Source organism: Hylobates moloch, unplaced genomic scaffold (genome assembly GCF_009828535.3).
Source record: "Hylobates moloch isolate HMO894 unplaced genomic scaffold, HMol_V3 SCAFFOLD_5, whole genome shotgun sequence".
Lineage (NCBI taxonomy): Eukaryota > Metazoa > Chordata > Mammalia > Primates > Hylobatidae > Hylobates > Hylobates moloch.
Window position 1 is genome coordinate 125,634,256 of NW_026652280.1, and position 22,615 is coordinate 125,656,870.

Sequence of the window (22,615 nt, forward strand, 5' to 3'; positions counted from 1 at the left end):
AGATTTTAAGTTCAGATCCTAACACTGGCCAATAATCCTTACATGAGGTGCTCTGGCTCAGCAGCAGGATTTCCCTCTCCTCCCTCCCAGAGTGATTAAGAGTGTATGTATAATTGACAATGATGCACACTAGTGCATGTTATCAACTCAAGAAAGGGGCTTTGTCGCCTGATTTCCATTAACCTTAATAGTAGTTAAGCTGCACACACAAAGCATAATGTCCTCATGCTTTAAAAAAGGAGGGACTTTCATCACCTAGATTATGAAATATTGATTAATTCATATATGCTCAGACATCCATCTAAAAATGGAATCATTCAATCTGTCATCCTTCTCCCTCATCCACATATAAAAACATAATGGAAATTCTGAGAAGAAGAAAAGGAGTAATGAGAGGGTGGGAATGAGGAAGAAGGATAAGAGCAGAGAAAGAAACAGGCTGCAAATAAAACATGTCAAACTATGCCTACAGACAGACATGCCACATCCACACACAATCACATACACACAGCAACCACTCTACTAATTAATACAGCTTTGCTTTCATGCCAGATATTAAGGACACATTAATTAGAGAGAAACCTCATTCATCCATTTTTCAGTTCATTAATTATGCATCAATGCCAAATTTTTATTGGCCTGCTATAAGACAATCTGTTCCAACAAAGATCTGATGCTACACATTACACAACAGTTATGGGGCTTTCCTGCCTCTTTGGATGGTACTTGGGATCTACTCAATTCCTATGTGATGTGTATTTGTGTCCCCTACTAAGTATTCTGTGATTATGGAATGTCCTTTAAGCTGACTACAATTGTTTCTTAGCTAATACTTCATTCATCTCTGTCACAGGCACATTAAGAATCCTATTCAGCTAGAAAAAAATCAATGCAATATTGTGAATGTACTTAATCCCACTGAATTATATACTTAAAGATGGTTAAAATGGTAAATTTTATATGATGTATATTTACCACAATAAAGAAAGAAACAAGAAAAAACATTTAAAGCAAATGAGCATGTCTATAAACTTTTAGAAAAGTGAAATTATATGGGGACTATAAAAGTGAAAAAAGAGTCTGAAAGTTCTCGAACAGTCTCAGACCTCAGAATGTATTTCATTTTATGCAGAGAGAATATTATAAGATGAACTTCAGAGCCCACACAGCCTCCAATGGGCTGCCTGCAAAGGGATTTGGGGAAAGAAAGGATGCATGCGTATGAATGGCCTCATCAATAAATATTAACTGAGCATTCAGAAGATTCTTAGCACCGTACTAGTTAATTTGGAGCTACCTATATTTAATTACATCTGTTCCCCTACCATACTATTCATTATGTCCCTGGCTTATTTCTTTATCACTGCCTTGATGTCACATCTCCCTCTGACCCAAGTACAAATAAAGGTGAAAAAATTCACCAGAGTTTGAGTAGTAAGCATATAAAAGTTTCTTTTTCATTGAATAAGTTTCACTTTCGAGGAGTCCTTCAGATACATGAAGTGCCTCATACTTAATACTTACTACATAATAATACTTACTACAGTGTCACACTCTCAGTGGGTACACAGCAAATGTCAACTGACTCAATGACCTTTTCACAACCCTTTGTATCAAGAGAGTCAGTATTAAATGTCATCAAATCCTATTTCACAGTGAAAGTTGACTGAACGTGCAGTTTAGAGGGGAATTTTTAACTCAATACCACATGTCTAAAATTACTTCAGCAGTGCTGTGTAGCATTGATTTGAAGCAAACTTCTGATCAATAAATTGAAACCTTTCAAAATGAAATCTGAAGTAAAGAAAGAAAAATAGAAAAAGATACAATAAAGCTTTTGTTAAATATTTTATTCTTTGTCTAATTTTTCACTGTGTAAATACTGCTAATAGATATTTTTGTAAAAATAAAAATAAACCATTAATACCCCAAAGAAAGCTGCGTATCTCGTTAAATCTGTTTTGTCACTTTCCCTTAAGCTTTCTTATTGTAAGTATTTAATTTTATCTAGATTTATTTAGTGAACAAGCTGAGTTATTTAAATTCTGTTCTTCATTGTTTCTCCAGTTGTGTTCATATTTATCCAATTCCCCGTCTCTAGTGAGGGCTTGTCTGGGATTAGTTCAGCCTGAAAGAGGCCAAGAAAGAAAATAGGAGTGTCTCTTGCCCCATACTATATAATGTGCGGAACAAGAGGGAAAGCATCAAAGGAAGCACTGCTGAGGTAAGAACATCTCAGGGTTCAAATGCTCATCTAAACAAGGAGGACCTAGGTGGTTAATGAGATCCTTGCTCATTAACTGGGAAACCATGTGGCTAGAGAATAAAATGCAGGTCCAAATGGCTGGGCCACATTTTTGCATGTGTCTTAGCATCATGTTCTATGAGCAGACCCAGTTTATCTAATGAGGAGATCAACAAGATTGGGACAGATCATATTCAAACATCCTCAACGTGGGGCTACTAACATTTGCATAACATTTTAAAGTTTTACATATAGCATCTCAATGGAATATTGAGTTAACCCTAAGAGGTTGCTATTAATAGTAATCCATATTTAACAGATGAGGATAGGGCAGAGGAATGTGATGCCACTGTAGGACAGCATCTGGGGCTTGGCTTCCACTCATCTAGTTATTGAGAAGCACCCATGGCTCTGTCTCAGGGCAGGGTCCCCTCTCCAGTTAGAGGAGCCAGTCTGTGAATGTGTTGCTTGCTAACCACCTGCCAACTGGCACTACTCAGAGAAGAAGCAGTGAAACGAATTGCATTCAGGCTGAGAGGAGCACGGGGCCTGGGAGGTCTTGGTGAAACTTTTAAGATCTGTTTCTCACTTAAGAGGTTCTAGAAGAAAGGCAGTAGGAAGTAGTAGCCAAGTGTGAGACTTCATGAAGTCGTGCACTGATAGATCTCCAAACTTATTATTTTAAGACAGAGTCTCACTCTGTCATCCAGGCTGGAGTGCAGTGGCACAATCTCTGCTCACTGCAACCTCTGCCTCCCAGGTTCAAGAGATTCTCCTGCCTCAGCCTCCCGAGTAGCTGAGACTACAGGCACCTGCCACCACACCCGGCTAATTTTTTGTATTTTTAGTACAGACGGGGTTTCACCATGTTAGCCAGGATGGTGGTGATCTCCTGACCTCGTGATCCACCCGCCTTGGCCTCCCAAAGTGCTGGGATTACAGGCATGAGCCACCACGCCCGGCCTCCAAATTATTTTTTAATAAAAGATTGCTGAGTGACTTTGGATATATAGCTCAGAAGCAATTCAAAGAGTTTAAGTAAATTTTTATCTCCAAAATAAACACACAAAAAAAGCCTTTCTTCAGTGCCATCTACTTATGTATATGGGTAAGACTTCTCAGGACATGCATGTATAAAAATAAAAAGTAGGGACTGTATCAATGCTGATATTATCTCATTCCAGCAATAAGCAATAACTATTCATGAATAAATACACAAACTGATTGTCAAGCAAAACAAGCCCTAAAACAACAGAAAATAAAAGAAGCAGAATTTTAAAACATTATAAAGCCCAATTACCTGCACATTTATCTCATTAACAGATGTGTTTCTAGTAAAATTACATTTACTTCTTAAGTAAACATTTACTTACATTAACTCTTTTTGTCAATGCTTAAAATCATTTGGATCAATTATATACTGCTAATAATTATAATGTGAGCCCTCTAGCAGTTTGGGTGTTATGATTACAGGGAAGTAAATTTACACAAATTTTTATTTATATAAACATTTTTGTTGAAATGAAACATAGGGTCATCAATTTGTTCAAGCATAAACATATATTGGAACAAAATTTCTTGGCAAAGTGGAATGGAAACATCAGTTTAAGGGAAAAAATGATGTAAACGTCTATTAAAGAAACCTTAATAATGTGTATAATGTGTTTTTAAATGGATAGCAGGGGTATTGAATTGCCATAATATTTAGATTACATTAGTTATTACTTAAAAAGTGATGTCACAGTTATATTTTTAAGGAGAATATTTACGACACCAGGGAAATCACATCCTCTGTGACTATTTGAACTTACAAGAAAAGTTTTCAGCTGTTAACAATGTGCAAGGGGGACACACCAAATTTTTCAAAATTCTATTAGGCTGTATGTGAGCAGGAGAAATTAAAGCCCGCTATGCTACAGGAACACATCACTATCTCTACTATTTTCACAAGAAATGCAGACATTTCTGAAAGTATCTCCAAAACCTACTGAAGAAAGCAGAAGACAATACCTTGAGAGCACAAAATCATGGCAATTCATCCCCAAAGTGAATATGACCAACCTAAAAATTCGTATCTCAGCTAAAATCTCCACAGTTGTCTGTTGGATTCTTCTGCTACTACATCTGAAAACCCACTGGTCAGCTCACCATACATATCATTCAAAAGATAAGAATGTGGGAAGTTGATGTAAAGTTATCACGCAGTGATAAGCCAGAGTATAACTTATATGACAAAGGAACACACATACATATGATCACATAATCTTTGACCCCAATGTAACTTACCTGGCTGATATGTGGGATTGCATCACAGTTTCCCAGGAGTTGCTCTTAATGACTAGTTAGAAAGTTATTTACCCTGATGGAATGGCATAGGCCTAAATAAAAAAGACTGCCGTTGTACACAGGAATGAGACTTCCAACAGGAAATGACAATCTCTCTGTGTGTCTCAATTTATCTTTGGGGAAAATTGACAAAGTTAAAATGGAATTAAACTTTAACGAAAATTCATATAGAAAAAGTATTAAAAACAACTTTGCTGGGGCCATTAGAACATGGAGTTCTGCTACATAAATGCTCGGAAAAAGTTTTACAATTTAAACACATTGGAACTCCCCAGTGTAAAACACTCAAAGCTAAATTATGGGAAAAGTCAATGTTGTATCAGCACCAAACAATCACCCTGCATAAGAATGAAAAGAAGGAAATGTTGTTCTGAATAGCTTGCCAAGGCTAAAGAAAAGTAGAACAGTTGTCGCAGACAAAGTGGTTGTGAGTAATAGCCCAAAAGGATGTATTCTAATTTGTGTTTGCCACCTAAATTATGAAATAGGTCATTATCTTCAAACTTAAGGTCAATAGCACTGGATTAGAGAAAAATAGAGACAGAGGAAGAGAGAGAGAAAGGAAAAAGGGCATAACAGGTAATTGTGATAAATGCATTTTAGTTTTTAGACTTTTCTCAGTCAATATATCTTATAATCCATTATGGGTGCACAAATGCTGTTTTTCCTTTCCAATATTTGGTGTGAGATAAAAATTAGACTAAGTGTAAAAACTAGATCTGGGCACCCCTATAGTAAGAATATTAAATTGTTTCTCTTACATAGCATTCAGTAACCCACTTTAATCTTTGCTTTAACAACTTGATTACTTTCATATTTGTCATCAGTTGGGTACCCAGTGCAAGAATTTTTAAGCAAAATTACTTGATAGTTTAGTATAAAAGCAGTGGTCTCCGACCTTTCTAAGCATAATATTTTTAAGCTTATTATTTTGGAAAATTTTTTTTTAAAAATCCTAAGTTAGAGACTGTAACAAACCTCCATGTATCCATCACCCAGCTTTAAAAATTATCACCTCATGACCCACCTTATTTTATCTGTGCTTTACTTATTCATCCCACTTCAGATTATTCTGAAGCAAATCTAAGATATGAGATTATTTATTTTCGTTCTTAATAGAAAATATTTGAGGGCCCTTCCATATCACATTATGGGGGTTGCATTTTTAATAATAGTCAAAACTCCACGTGAACATGAGGATTACTGCCCCCTCCTCCCTTCTTTACTATGACTCTGTGCCGCCTTCCCCATCCCAGAGGTATGTAGCCCATGGGTGGGGAATCCCTGGCACGATGAAAGTAGCTGCTAGCATCACTTACCCTTGTGCTTGTTTAATAGCACATAAACATAAACTCACAATACAAACACTACTTCTACTGCTTTATTTCTCAGGAATATATTTGTCATTATAGGTTTAGAAGCAGAGTAGAAAATATAGCATTAGAATTCTCAACAGAACTTTTTCTCTTTATCCACCAGGCTGATATTTCTCTACTAAAAATAAATAACACAGGCTACTACTTTCTAAAAGTTGTTGCTCTCCAACATGTGTTTAGAGAGCTTTATGATGCTGACATTTTTACCTGTGGAAAAAAAATCCAACTCCTGTGGGCTAGAAATCTTTGCACAATACAGCTTGAGAGCTGGCCTGCTTGTTGGCAGTCTCCCCGAGGAGCTAAGGAACAAATGAGCAAAGACTGTGTTCACACACTTGGAAATGACACAGGCCTGAGAAAGCTCCTTGTCTGGCTAAACCCTGTGTACTTCCTTCAGATGAAAAACGAATATTCAATGTTATTAAACCAGGACTTCAGTTACATATAGAATTCACTTTTGTATGAGAAAAGCAACAAAAAAAGACCTGTTTTTTCCATATGACACAGATAGTTTCTTTCGTTTTCTTGGTAAGCGGCACTAAAAAAAATTCTTTCCTGATTTCTGCTCAGTGCACACATACAGCACTAATTAATGCTAATGGGATTCAGACATTTTAAAAAGCATGCACTCAATCTCGGGATTATAAATATCATCCAGAAAGTTTGTGATTGGAATTTATTGGTATGCATTTAATCTAAGTAAATTTTAAGCCCTTAAACTTTTATGTTTAAATGAACAGAATTATCTCCATTAAATCATATTCAGTACTGCTTGTGGCTATATAAAGAGAAAAATTATAGTAGTGCTATGTTTGTACTTTATTAGAGAAAAAGCAATCATCTCTAAATGAAATTATTCTTTTTCTAGTTTCATGGAATATCTTATTTTGTAATTTTAAATTTCCGAAACAAAGTGTCATCATTTGAAGATTCCAGTTTGGGCTTTATTTTTCTAAACATGTCCATTATGGGGCTGAGTAAACAAAATATATAAGATAATGAAATCTTTCTTATATAATACAATGTTTTTCTAAACCACATTTCAAACATGAAATTAGACAATCTAGTTTTCCACCAGGGAAATTATTATCTGCTTTCTATGTACCATATTAATTAGATTAGGCCCAAATCCTGGTAGTTTGCATAATTGTATTTAATTTGCCAGAAGGGGTCAAATTGTAACATTGGACCTTAACTAAGAGGTAATGCTGTTTAGTCAGAAAAAGTATATCACATTCTAGAAATACTCAAAAGCATTTGTAATTTTAGAATAATAAAATGTAGTGTTGTTCTCTTCAGAGGCCCAAATATTTATATTTGAATAGTAAAAACCCCAGAAATGCACCTGGCTTAATATTTATAATCATGAAATATGGTTAAACATTAGTTAGAAGCTCATTTATTTCATCTCCTTCCAATTTAGTGTCATTTCCTTAAATCTATTTTCTGATCATTTAGCCAATCTGTCATTAAAATATAAAATTTCAGACACTAAACTTTTGCCATTACTTCTTTCTCAGTATAATTCCTTCTCCTGGAGTTGATATGCTTTCTCTCTATTAAGTTACTTTTTTGACTCCTTATCTCCACCTCTCAGAAATAAGATACTCTATTAACTTGCCATAAAAAAAAATCAACTGAAGAAGAACTTTGGGAACTCATTTACAATGGAGCAAAACGGATCACCAAAATTATGCAAAAAGGAAAAAGCTTGCTCAACAGGAATCTCAAGATGTTCTAGTAAAACAATATTCTTCCAGATTTTATTGGACACTGCTTTACGCCTGGGGAAAAAAAGTGCCCAAGCCAACTTTGTGATGTTTGGTATTCAGTGACTTTGGTATTCTACCAGCCACGCTGAAAATCACACCAGTTATAAAGAGCCATGTCCACCCAGGAATTCTGGGTTTCAACATGTTTGGCCTAGTTCTGGGTTAGTCCTTGGCCAGCCCAACCCATTTCTGGAGCAGTAACAGCCAAACATGCATTGTCACAAGAATGACTGGCGGCACTTTTGATAAAATACGAATTTCCAGAGAATCAGCCCAGATTTATTGAATTGGAAACTCAGAGGTAGGAGTTGAGCTGGAGGTGTGGGTGGCGTGAGGCAAAGTCAGGAATCAGCATTTTTTAAAAGTCTCCAGATGATTTCTTAAAAACAATCGTGTTGAGATATAATTCATATCCCATGTAAGTCATCCGTTTAAAACATACCATTCAATGGTTTTTAGTATATTCCCAGATATGTGTCACCATCAGCACTGTCAATTTTAGAACATTTTTATCACCTCAGAAAGAAATCCCACCCTCTTTAGCTATTACTGCATTGTCGCATTGTCCCCCACCCCGCCCCCCGCCACACCCATCTCTAAGCAACCGTCTTAGTCTCTATAGATTTCCCTGTTCTGGACCTCTATATGAATGGAGTCATACATTACGTGGTATTTTTTTATTGGCTTCTTTCACTTGGCTTAATGTTCCCAAGGTCCATCCAAGTTGTAGCATGTATTAGCATAGTACTTTATTCCTCTTTATGGCCAAAAAATATTCCATTGTGTGGATATGCCACATTCTGTTTATTCTTCCATCTGTTGAAGGACATTTAGGCACCCAGAGAATTTAGATCATTAGCCATTTTTGGTAACTACTGATAGAACAGGACCAAGTGTTGATCTCAGGGCAGCTCCCGGCTCTCCTCAGAAAGCAGTTTGGGTCCTGCACTGCAGGTGGGAAAGCCAAACGTGACTGGCAAGGCGGGACTTGGGACAGAATTCTGGCTTTGCAATTCTTAGTCACATGACCCAGGCAGAATCTTTAATCCTCTTTGCCTCTGTTTGCTCATTTGTAAAATGGGAATAAGAATCTTTATTTCATAAAATTGTTGTGAGGACACATGAGATTATCTGAGTACAGTGTCTAAAATTGCCTGACACACACGTATTGTAAACATGAGAGCTATTATCCTTATTTTTCTTGTTGAATTAAATCAAAACAGACATTTAAATATGGAGTTTTAGAAGCTGGATAGATTATTTCTATCTAGGAAATAAACTATAATAAAGAAAATAAGTCTTTCTAAGTTACAAGAGACCAAAAGGACAGATAAGAAGATGCAATTCCTTCACTTTTTTGACCTAAAGCCAAAGCAATAAGTAAAAGTCCACTTTTTTGAGTAAGTAGTAGAGCAGGGGATACTAGAGTCTGGGAAGGTAGGAGAAAGGGAAGAACAGGGAGAGATTTGTTAAAGGATACAAAATTACAGCTAGGAATTAGTCCTAGTGTTCTATATCACTGTGGGATGACTATAATTAACAAAAATGTATAGTTTCAAGTAGCTAGAAGTAGGATATTGAATGTTCCCAACACAAAGAAATGATAAATGTTTGAGATGATGGATATGCTAATTACCCTCATCTGATCACTATACATTATATGGATCCAAACATCACTGTGTATTCTCTGAATACCTACAATCGTTGTCAATTAAAAAAAAAATTTAACATTTTTTAAAAAAGTCCAGTTTTCATGTTGGAAACAATTCCTTCTAGTTAAGATTACAAAGATACTTTTCTTGTTTTATTGCATTTTCGAAGTCTACATATTCTGTATACCCTGTGAATCTTTTAAAATTTCTACCCATGTAGATGTACATATGTATCATGTGCACACACACATAATTATAGTTAACACTTATTTAGCCCTTGATATATACCAGGCAATGTGCTTTATGTGCATAACATACTTTTCCCAACAACCTTACATAGTCAAGTAGGGTAATTCAAGCATAGTGAAGTTAAGAACCTTGCTCTGAATCATAAAGCAAGTGAGGAGCAGAACCCAAGCTCTTAATCATGACACTTGTAATAGTTTTTCTTTTACATTTGCAGATAAGATAGCAGAAAAGAAACTGCACATGATCTACAGAATGATGTTTCTATGGCTTGAAGGAGCTTTTATTGGTCCCTAGTGAAATCCTCTGAATTCATACATGAAAAGATGAAGAACAAGGCACTGAAGTAGCTAGTCCAGTATGTCTAGTTCCAGTCCCCTGTCTTCCAGCTTAGTCTCTTATCACCACACTACACTGTCCAGGCACCAAGTTTCCATTTTTGTTTTTAAAGACAATGAAATATGAGAATGCCAAATGTGGTCTGGGTATTTATGTTGCTGTGGCTGCCTTAAGAGTTCATACTTCATTCTCCTGTTGGAAAACCCCTACCCATTCTTAAGACGCAGATCAAATGCAACCTTCTCTGTGGAAATTACTTTTCTTTTATGAAATTTAGTTCTGGTTCCTCCTTTTTTTTTAGTTCCCAAAATGCACTGCACACCCTACACTATTTACACTATTGCACTTTGTACATTATTAAAAGGCCAAACCAAAGAAAAGCAGCATTGTGAAGTGTGTGGTTTCCAAACTGAGCTCTGTGGTGTCCTGTCAGAGGCCTGGGGATGGAGGTAGGTAGGGGTTCTGGGCTGGGCTTCATATCTGATTAATCAGAGTTCTGCTGTTATCTATTCGGCTTCTTTCCACTTCAATAATAAGTTTCTTGACGGGAAAGAAAAATTTTAAAAACCTCTGGTATCATGGAAAAACTATGAGCTTTGGAGACAGGCCAGAGTCTGAATCCCAGTTGTACCACTGCCATCCCAGCTGTAAGGGGTAAATACATGTAACAGCACAGTGCCTGACACATAAAGCCTCAATAAATGAATCCCCTTCTCTCTTTATGATCATTATTTCTTTATTTCTCTGCTGTACTTTGTCGGGTCTTTATACCCTTTCTACCTAGATCAAAATACCCAATCCATGTTTACTGAATGGAAGCAAATGTGATGGAATACTAGAATGAAATCATTAGGGTCAGTTTTGAGGTTAGAAATGGATAATAAAGAGTCTTGAATGCTATGCTAAAATCTTTAGGCTGCGCGCGGGGGCTCACACCTGTAATCCCAGCACTTTGGGAGGCCGAGGCAGGCAGATAATCTGAGGTCAGCTTGACCAACATGGTGAAACCCTGGCTCTACTAAAAATACAAAACTTAGCCAGGCATGGTAGTGTGTGCCTGTAATCCCAGCTACTAGGGAGGCTGAGTCAAGAGAATCACTTGAACCCAGAAGGCGGAGGTTGCAGTGAGTCAAGATTGCACTGATGCACTCCAGCCTGGGCGACAGAGTGAGACTACATCTCAAAATAAATAAAATAAGATAAAAATAAATAAAATCTTTAACAGAAAGTTTGGAAAAGTAGAGGTATGATAATATTTATGTTTTAGCAAATAAATAATCCTGAATTCTTAACAGAAGGTGCTGGGTTATAGTTTGGCTTAGTGGTTGAGAGTATAGAAGCTGAGTTTATATCACAGGTTCCTCACTTACTAATTTAATTATATGACTATGGGCAAGTCTCTTAACTTCATTTCCCTCATCTGTAACATTGGTTCAATAAGCACTTACACAGATTAAAGTAATTAACATAAATAAAGCACCTAGAACAATATCTGGCACATGGTAAGAAGCACGTAAGTGTTATTGTAATGACAATAAAAAGGTTATTTTTGTTACTTTTTAAGAGACAGGGTCTTACTCTGTTGCATTATTATGGCTCACTGCAGCCTCAAACTCCTGGGCTCAAGTGATCTTCCCGCCTCTGCCTCCCAAGTCACTGGGATTACAGGGAAAACATTTTATTATGATGATGATCCCATGCCCCCTTAAAGTATATAAAAAGGAGATTGCAGAATTATTTGGGGTTGAGTAATGGGGGCTCAGAATCACCTAGGATTCTTTTGTAAACCTAACAGACTTTGTGTTGAGAAGTACCACCATTATGAAGCATTGTTACTAATGGAAGTGTAGTGGATTCCTCAGGGATGTTGAACACTAAAAAGTTGAGAATTCCCACTGTTCTGATAATACAGAGGATAAGATATTGTGGAGAGAGACCGGAAGCGGGGAGATGAATTAGAAGGCTACTGCAATAGACTAGTAACTTAAATCGATGGTCCAGACCCACGTAAAAAAATGACCACCAGAAAAGTCTGCTGGTCAGACTATTAGAAATAACTGGATTAAATCTGATCCTCATTGGAGTCCACCTAAAATTAATTTTGATCCCCTAGAGAGACCCACAATTAGCCTGTCCTATTGTTTGGAGTAGATTCTCCAGAAAGGCTATATACTTCTGGAGAACTGCCATAGTTCACCTTGAAGATTTAGAGCAGTTTATAAGATCCAGATATCAGACCATGAGGTCAGAAAGCCAGGAGACTCTTGATGCTGGCTGGCATAATACCCTAAATAGGAGAGGCCAACAGACCTTCTAACAAAAGAAAACAGTGCCAGTGTGTCATGCTTCATGATGGACGTCTTCTTCAACTGTGCTGTAAACCATTAAGTTATGCACTGTAAACCAGTAAGCGTGTCATTTCAAGAGTTATAAACCACTTACAGGGACAATGTTTGGGAGACATGTTGCAGAAAAAAAAATGTGTAAAACATAGTTCTTTCTTAGATAATTTTTCTTCCCTCCACCACCCATGTGCTTCTTCGTGTGTGGTAGATAGAGTAATGGCCCCCAAAGATGTCCATGTCCGAATCTCTGGAACTTGTGAATATGTCATCTTACATGGCAAAAGGGAATTTACAGATGCGATTAAGGTTATGGACCTTCAGATTATCTGTCCTGAATAGCCTGGACAACCCAGGTGAGTCCAATCAAACTACATGCATTTTTAAAAGCAGAGAACTTTCTCTTGCTGCGGTCAGAAAGAGATGCAGCAAAGACTCAACCCAACATGGCTGGCTTTTAAGACAGAGGAAGGGGGCCATGAACTAGGGACGACAGTGGCCTCTAAATGGCCACTGTAATGGCCCTCAGTTCACTATCAGAAGGAAAATGAGGACCTCAGTCCTTCAGCCACATGGAACTGGATTCCGTTAACAACTGAATGAGCAAGGAAGTGATTTTCTTCTACAGCCAACAGGAAGGAACCCATACTGGACTTCTGGCCTGTAGAACTGTGAGATAAGACATCTGCATTATTTTAAGTCACTAAATTTGTGATAATTTTTATTTACTTACTTATTTTAGAGACAGGGTCTGGCTGTGTCACCCACGCTGGAGTGCCGTAGCTTACTGCAGCTTCGAACTCCTGGGCTCAAGTGAAGTTTCTGCCTCAGCCTCCTGAGAAGCTAGGACTACAGGTGTGCACCTCCACATCTGGCTAATTTTTAAATTTTTTTATAGAAACAGGGTCTTGCTATTGTTACTCAGGCTGCAACTCGAATTCCTGGCCTCAAGTGATCCTAGATTACAGGTGTGAGCCACTGAATCCGTTCCGTGAATTTTTTTTTTTCTTTTGAGATAGAGCCTCACTCCATCACCCAGGATGGAGCACAGTGGTGCAATCTTGGCTCACTGCAACCTCTACTTCCCAGGTTCAAGCAATTCTCATGCCTCAGCCTCCCGAGTAGCTGGGATTCCAGGTGTGCACCACCATGCCTGGCTAATTTTTGTACTTTTAGTAGAGAAGGGGTTTTGCCATGTTGTGAACTCCTGACCTCAAGTGATTGACCCACCTCAGCCTCCCAAAGTGCTGGGATTACAGGCGTGAGACCCTGCACCTGACCCAGTTCGTGATAATTATTTTACAGCAGAAATAGAAAAGCTAACATTTTATGTTACTCAAATTTGATATAAAAAATGATTTTAATGAACTATGGAAAACACAAAAATGTAATTTAAAACTGGTTATTTTAAATTAAATATTAATTTTCTATTGCTACTAAGCACGACTCTAATTTACTTTAATTAGCTTGTGGGACCCTGGGGAGCTTTTAACCATCATGAAATAGATTTCTCTGTTCTCATGGAAGACAGTCATACAGTGCAGGCGTGTGCTCTCCCCCTGACTGTTTGATTAACTAAAGTTAACTAAATTTAGCCAAACAAATATCCAGATGTTTGCAAAATAGGATGTAATTAAAAGGATTCATTAGCATGGGGATCCTTACCGTATTGAACAACTACAAAATGCACAAGCTTAGGTAAAAACACTAATAAGTTGCTGTCTTTGTTCAAAACGGTGATATGACTAGGAACATCAAACCCACAGGGACATGAAGCAAAGTTGAGGAAAGTTTTTTAAATAATTAATATATATGATGCTATGGTCTGAATGTTTGTATCCCTTCAAAATTCATAGGTTGAAACCTAACCATCTAGGTGATGGTATTAAGAGGCGGGGCCTTAGAGGAGACTCACCCTTATGAATGCGATTAGTACCCCTAAAAAGGGCTTGAGGCAGCTGTTTACTCCCTCTGTCTCCTCTGCCATGTGAGGACACAACAGCAAGGTGTCATCCGTAAAGCCCTCACCAGACACTGAATCTGCTGGTGCTTTGATTTTGAACTTCACAGTTTCCAGAACCATGAGCAATAAATTTCTGTTGTTTATAAATTACCCTGTTTAAGGCATTTTGTTATAGTAGTCTAAATAGACTAAGACATATGGGAAATGTTATTTTAAAAGCTATGCTTGGGCATTTCAGAGGACTGTAATTTTTTACTTCAAATATTGCCATTTCCTATGATCTTCCTCACTAACATCTCACACATACATGGGGTATGCCTTATAAAATCAACACTATAATCATTTCCATGATTGACTGATAAAATATAACAAATATGATTTTAACGAAATTGACTATTATTCCAAGATTAAGCCTAGAAATTATGTCTTTCTATAGAGGATTTTCATGTAATAACATTTGTTGAAACTAAATTTGAACTATAATAGTCCTTAAGTTTCATAATACCCAGCATCTGATTACAATTCCCATGTTTTAAACAGTTGACATTCCAAACAGAATTCTGTCCATTTTTTATAAATATCCTACCATGGATTAGATCTCTGCTTATGTTCATTATCTGATCATTGTTTCCATCGTGATTTGTCAAAGCATGGCCCCACAAGACTGCTATGCCTAGCTCTTTCTTGCTTGTTCTCAGATGAAGATGAACCATGAAGAACCATGAATAAATTGTATAATTAATGAGGCCATCTTTCCTGCCTCCAGATTGCTCTGTCCCCTTCCAGGAACCCAGGGCTTTCTTGCCTTCTAACTGTCCTTCTCCATCAAAACAGGAAAGAGTTTGATAACATCATTTACAGCTAAAACGAAGTCTGATATTTGCTTTCAGAAGGTCCTTATCTCTAATTGTGGAATGAGAGGATTTATCTACAAAGTGTATGTTTTTTTTCCTTTTAGGCAAACAGAGTTAGTGGGAGGGAAGTGTAGGGTTACATGCTAACCCTGAAGACAAAACTGCTCAGTTATATTAGTGTGCTGTGTGTTGGAGACGGGGAAAGTTGTGGTGAGAGATGTCTGTGTGAAGAGGAATGATCATAAAGAACACCAGGCTACATATGGATCTCTTCTTATTCCATATCTTCTCTTATCTTAAGCCTAATGACTCTCCTATCATTCTTTGGCTCAACAGTCTCAAATTTTGGAGCTCCAGAGTCCATTTGCCTTGATCCTCTTCCCTCACTGTATTTTTTTTTAAACTTTTTAATAGAGACTGGGTTTCACCATGTTACCCAGGCTGGTCTTGAACTCCTAGACCCAAGGGATCAGTCCACTTCAGCCTCCTGAAGTGCTGGGATTATAGGCATGAGCCACCAAGCCCGGCCCCTCATTGCATTTTGCATAACATTTTCAAAGATTAGCAGTTAAGAGCATTGGCTTTATGGTAAAATTTGAATCCTAACTTCTACTAGCAGGCTGTATGACCTGGAGTAAGTTATTTAACTTTGCTATGCTTTGGTTTACTCATATGTAAAATGAGGAAAATCATAATACATGTGAAGCTCATTAGATAGTGACTGGCATTTAGCAAGTGGTAAATATTAACCATTCCTCATATTAAAATCCAGCTAAATTAATCTTCTCTTCCTCCTCCAGGTTCCCAAAGAGCTTCTAGAAACCCTATTAGGGAGGTTGTCAGAATGTGCCTAATAGTTCTACTCTTGTTTTTCTTAGCCTGAGTTCCCTAGGAAACAGACCCTGAGGCATGGATTAAATGATGAAACTTTGTATGGAAGGTGCAATCCCAGGGCAGTGAGAGTGAGGGAAAAGGAAGTGAGTTTAGGAAGGATGAGAAAGAATAGAAGGTTATCATGCTAGCCACTGCCTCAAAATAAGCCATAGAGAGACTGAATCGCTTGCTATGCATATTGCTCAGCCACCCTGGAAAACTGTGGTTGGAAGGGAGAGAGGAGAGAGAATTATTTGCTTCCCTTCTTGGGCTCAAATTGATCCCACAGGGAGTTAGTTTTCCTGTCCTTCCAGATGTAATATTTGGCTGATCGGGAAGCCAAAAACCATGCCCTGTGGTGAAGTGTTTCATCTGAACCCATAAATGGCAGAAGCAGCCAGAGACTCTGGGCATATGGCTGACTACCTGGTTGCACAGTGGCAACCACTGTGGAGGGCCGATATTCTTGGAGAAGCAGTTAGTTGGCTCCATTCAGCAGAACTACATGACTAATAGAGTAAGTGTACCACACAGGCTTCCAAGGAGAAGCTAACGGCCTGAGAGGCAGGGGAGGCAAGGCCACTGGGATCCAAGGAGATGTATAAGTTATGTCTGATATGATATTTTCTATTTTTTAAAGATTATAAGTTGTTTTAGGACAGGACTATTTCTTTTCACCTTTGAATCCTCTGTAGCTATAATGACGCATGCCCTACCTTAGGTGAGATGTTAGGCAGAAGTGGATGATGTGCAGCAAACCAGCCAGAGGCTGAGCAGCAGTTAGGGACAAGATCCAGTACCCTGGAATAAAACAGAGGGCTAACAATCCAGACAATTGACTGGGGATCAAAATAGGGTTCAGACAGGAAACTGAAATAAAAAAAATAGTTATAAAAAATAAGCCAAGGTAAAATTCTTCATAGCTGGGCAGTACGAACATGGCAGGGATTTTACCAACGGATGAAACTATTAATAGTATTTTTATTAATAGTGATGACAACTTATAGCCAATATTTATCAGGTATGCTAGCCATTTCTTTAAATTACATTATGTATTTTTCTCCAAACTTCTCTTAGATATTTTTATTATTTTCATTTTTACAAATGAGGAAATCAAAAGTCCAGAAAGTTAAACAACTTGCCCATGGCCACACAGCTACTGAATAAAGAGGCTAGCACCTAACCCCAGAAAAGTCTATTTCCAGCGCATGCATCTCCAACTACTGTTGAAAGTGTTACATGAAATAAGGCTTACAAAATCCTTAACAATCACTTCTTGGGCTTTTGGCTAAGATCAAGCACAAAATTCTTTTCAGAGTTCCATCCATGCAGTAAATACTCAATGAATTTTATCAATTCTCATTGTTAGTAACAGTAACATTATAATAGAACTAGTGCTATTAACTGCAGCAACAGTAGTTGTAGTAGCAGCAACACAGGTATATGGAACTTAGGGTCAATGAGTAAGACCTGTTGAATGTCTTGGTTCATAGGAGAGGACTGAGGAAAGGGAAACTGTGTTGGGGAAGACTGATCCAGGTGTTATGGGGGGAGTCCAGATAGAGAACATACAATGCAGAACCTTGCCCTTTTAACAAATGTAATTGAGCGGTAACATAGAATAGAGGCTAAAAACATGGACTTTAGAATTACAAAGGCCTATGTTCTGTTATTTATTAGCAATGAGACCTTGGGGAAATTACTCAACACTTGTGAGCTTTAAGTAACTCACAACTGTACCTAGCATAGTGTCCCACATATAGTAATCATTCCGTAAATGCTTGTAGAATTGACATACTGCTTCATTTCCATACTTTTCCACCCCTCTGCAAAACAAAACAAAACACTATCCCCAGTACCCAGTTGCTGAGTAAATGTAAATACCTAGGCAAATTCATCCCACTGAGTGTGGCCACTTTTCAACGAATATAATTTGTCACCCATATCTACCTAACATTTCAGCAGCTTCCTGATGTGTACTAAAAAGCTGTGTTGCACAACTAAAGAAAAACGTGTGATTTGCTATTTCTGGCATCCTGATTCTATGTGGCTACAGTGAGTATTCTTGTGGTCTTCACTGATCTGAAGCAATTTTGTTTTGATGAGGAGGAAGCCATTTCTAAGGGAGTGCCTATTTTTTCCCCAAAGCAGGTCAATTTAAAAGAACAAAGTTCTCATTTTACCTATGGTGCAATATGCATGAAAATAAATAGATATTAAAAGGAACAGGTCATCTCTTTCACTGGCAAATTTCACTGTAATATTGAATTCTATTTGGGGGGGCACAAAGAAAATAATGCTTTAATTTACACTTGAGAGAGAGAGAGGGAGGGAGGGGGGGAGACAGAGAGAGAGAGAGAAAGACCATTACTGCCACCTCTCGCCCACTTCTTCAGAACTGAGAAAATGTTGAAGAAACTTGGCATTTGCTTGCCAAAGTTGAACACAGACAGTCTGACTTTTGTTTTTACTTCCATGACCTTTAATGGCTTTCAGTGCAGTCAGACCAACTCTGCATATATATTGACACCATGAAAACCACACAGATAAGCAGTTTTGGGTTTTCATGCTTTATTTACTTTGGAGCTTAACAATCATACACATATTTCCATGTTAGAGCTCCCAAAAGCTTTGTTCTGATCTTGAGTTGCTTTTGTCTGTTATTCAGCGTTTGGATTGCTTTATAATTACTCTACAAATGTATGTATTTTAAACATTTTTTTTGCTAGGAATAGTTCTATTTTGTTATTGGGTGCACTGTATTTATGTTTCCTTTAACAGAAGTACGAAGAGTCCATTTCAAGCTGAGAAACTCACACTCCACTGCCAAACATCTGGGGAGATGCAGACAGACAAGGAAGGAAGGGATTTCTGCAATCACTAGAGGGACAGATTTTGCAGCAGATCACCCTCACATCTATAGATGCTATTTCTTTTCACCCAGAGGTTTCAAATTGCCCATTGACATCTCTGATTTTGCCAAGAGATCACGTGCTTCAGTTAGTTCCCATTTCCTTGTATCATTTAGGACAGAGTAAATTCTTCCAGAACGCTAAAGAAATGAAAGTTTCGAAAAATTCGATATATATTTTTGAAATGTTTTTAATTGTAGGAAAAGGTGCATAACATAAAATTTACCATGTTAACCGTTCTTATGTGTACGATTCAACAGCGTTACATACATTCATGTTGTTGTGCAAATATCACCAGTATTCATCTCCAAGACATTTGTTATCATCCCAAATAGAAACTTTGTATTCAGTAAAAAATAGCTCCTTGTTATCCCTTCCCCACACCTTCCAGAAACCACTATTCTACCTTCTGTTTCTATGAATTTGACTATTCCAGATACCTCAGATAAGTGGAATCACATTTGTCCTCTGTGTCTGGCTTATTTCACTTAGCATAATGTCCTCAAGGTTCATCCATGTTGTAGTATGTATCAGAATTTTAATTTTTTGAAAGCCAAAAATATAGTATTGTATGTATGTATATACCACATTTTGCTGATCCATTTATCCATTGATTGTTCTTTGGGTCATTTCCACTTTTGGCTATGGTGAATAATACTCCTATAAACATTGGTGTACAAATATCTGTTCTAGTCTTTACTTTTAACTCTTTTGTGTATAGACCTACAAGTGGAATTGCTGAATCGTATGATAATTCCATGTTAAATTTGTTGAGGAATCGCCATCTTGCATTCCACAATGGTGGCGCCATTTTGCATTTCCACTGGCAGTGCATAAGGGTTCCTATTTCTCCATGTCCTTGTCAACACTTGTTATTTTCCTTTTTTCAATGGCCATCCTAATAGATGTGAAGTGCTATTTCATTGCTGTATTTTAATTATTAATAAATCAAATTTCTGGCCTAAATTTCCAGATGTTCTTAAAAAAGATTTGGAAGTTACTACAGACAGTTTTATAGTAAATAAAGAATATTTTATAAGATTCTTAACGTGGTGTCATCTTATTTGAGGAAGTGAACAGTTAAAGAACTATTAGCTAAATAGCTAAAGAGCCATGCAGGATAGACAAATAAGGGAAATAGTCTTAAAGACATACTTTATTGAAATGCACACAACACACAATCCTAATTGGATTAGGTATTTAGAAAAGGAAGACAATAGAATATTTTCCATGTTTCTACATGGGCACTCGATAGCCAGGTACCAAGCTATGGAAAGCAGGGGTTCGGGGATAGCTCAAGGAAAAGGGAATTATACTGCACATCCAGGTGGCCATGTTCAGTTTGCAACTGAGTTTAGAAAATGGGAGAATGCTGAGGCTGCTGGAGACATTTTGGAGTTATTAGCCTATGGTGATGCCATTGGCCTGGAATTGTCACCTCTGTGCAGGCTGAGAAGGGACTCCAAAGGGCAAAATAGGATGTGCAATAGTTGAGGGTAGACAGAGAAAAAGGGAGAAGGAGCAATTATAGAATTAAGAGAAGCGGTTCCCTGGAAGCCAGGGAAAGAAAGATTTTAAAAGCCAACATTGTCAAAACTGCAGACAGGTTGGATAAATAAATAATGAAAACTGCCTACTGGATGTGGCACCTAAGCAGCCATAGGTAACGTTCATAGAGCAGTTTCAGTTGAAGGGTGGCAGGAGCCCATAGGAGTGGAAAGAAAGTGGAGAAAGTGAACAGACCTCAGTCTTTCAAGAGGTTTAAGAATGAATAGAAGGAGAAATTCAGGATGGTGAGAAAAGCACTGTTTGTTTTGCAAACTGCAAAAGACTGGAGTTTGTTTATAGGCTAGAGAGAAGGAGCTGAAAGAGAGGAAGAAGCTAAAGACACAGAAAAGAGACAGCTGATAGCTGTAGGTCTTGGAGAAAGTGGGAGGGAATGAAAGTCGGAGCACAGGTGGCTGGATTAGCCTCAGCTAGGAAGTAGGAGTGTGAAACTCTCCTTCTGGAACAGGGAAAGCAGGCAAGGTCACAGCATGCAGATATGTTTGTAGAAGTATCTAGAAGTAGGGGAAGGGCAGGAAGTTAAGAGCACCCATGCTTGATATAACCTTTGTGAAATCAGAAATAAAGTCATCTATTAGGAAAAGGTTATGTTTCAGAAACTCAATATGGTTGAATAGTGCAGTATACGTTGAATGAGCTAAGTGTTAAAAGTAGAACACTAATATAATTGTCTAGGCATGACGTTATATGAGACTTAAGAGGAGTGATTAGAAATGAGGTTGGAGAAAGAGAGGTGGACATCATGGTTTTTTCTCATATTCTTCTGAAAGTCAGAAGCAGTACTTTTGATAAACAAATCCCAATAGACAATACCCATGCCATGGGAATTGCCACATGACATCAGTATTTAAAGCTATCTAAAACTAGGCCAGCCACAGTGGCTCATGCCTGTAATCCCAGCACTTCGGGAGGCCCAAACAGGTGAATCACCTGAGGCCAGGAGTTCGAGACCAGCCTGGGCAACATGGTGAAACCCTGTCTCTACTAAAAACACAAAAAGTAGCCAGATGTGGTGGCACATGCCTGTAATCTCAGCTACTTGGGAGGCTGCAGCATGAGAATCACTTGAATCCAGTAGGCAGAGGCTGCAGTGAGCAGAGATAGAGCCACTGCACTCCAGCCTGGGCAACAGAGCAAGACTCTGTCTCAAAAAAACAAATAAAAAAAGAAAAAAAAAAAAAGAAAAAAAAAACTATAACGATCTATAACGAAGGATATTTGGAGAAATAAGACTCTCTAAAGACCAATTTGTGAAATTGCAAAGAGATTAATATATACTTTTCCTACCTATTTCAGTCTCTGGATTATCTAAGTGCCTGCACACACACACACACACACACACACACACACACCATTTTTATGTGTGTACAAATATACAGGGGATAGAAAAATTAATTTGGGTGGAAGTAGGGTAAAGGCAAAAGGAGCCTGACCAAAAACCCCATATAAACCAGAAATGCAGATCACAATTATGAATAATTCACTTCTTTATTATGGCAAAATACACATTACATACAATTTACCATTTTAACCATTGTATTTATTTATTTATTTATTTATAGTTTGTTTGTTTGTTTGTTTGTTTTTGTCCTGTTTGCAGTTTCATACATGATCATCAAACTGCTGCTAGGACGCGCACACCTGTTACTGCAAATTCACAACCTAGGAAAGACTTTTCCTGGGAATTTACTTTAGGTCAGGGTTGGGCTGCCTGGTACAAGGCTGCACCCATAACTGAGCAGGTTCAACAACACAGGAGCCTTTCCCAAGACCATCATTTTAACCACTTTTAAGTGTACAATTCAGTAGGATTAAGTATATTCACATTTGTGTGCATACATCACCACTATCCATCACTAGACAGTTCTCATCTTCCCAAACTGAAACTCTACCCATTAAACAACAACTCCCTATTACCGACACTCCCACCCCCTGGTAATTGCCATTCTATTTTTTGTTTCTATAAATGTGGTTATTCTAGGTACTTTATGTAAGTGAAATCATACAATATTTGTCCTTCTGTGTTTGATTTATTTCACTTAGCATAATGTCTTCACTGTACCTGGTAAGGCTCTTTTGATTAGGGAAAATTTTCACAGAAAAAAATACTGAACTCTTTTCCAAAAATT

The 22,615-nt window shown here is 37.7% G+C and overlaps 1 non-coding gene across 1 annotated transcript; it reads right to left on the reverse strand.

Annotated features, from left to right (window-relative positions):
* Nucleotides 1-22,074: 22,074 nt before the first annotated feature.
* Nucleotides 22,075-22,261, reverse strand: LOC116470069 (small Cajal body-specific RNA 16). The gene has a single exon (XR_004248500.1). It is a non-coding gene; the product is annotated as a small Cajal body-specific RNA 16 (non-coding RNA).
* Between the last annotated feature and the right edge of the window lie 354 nt (nt 22,262-22,615).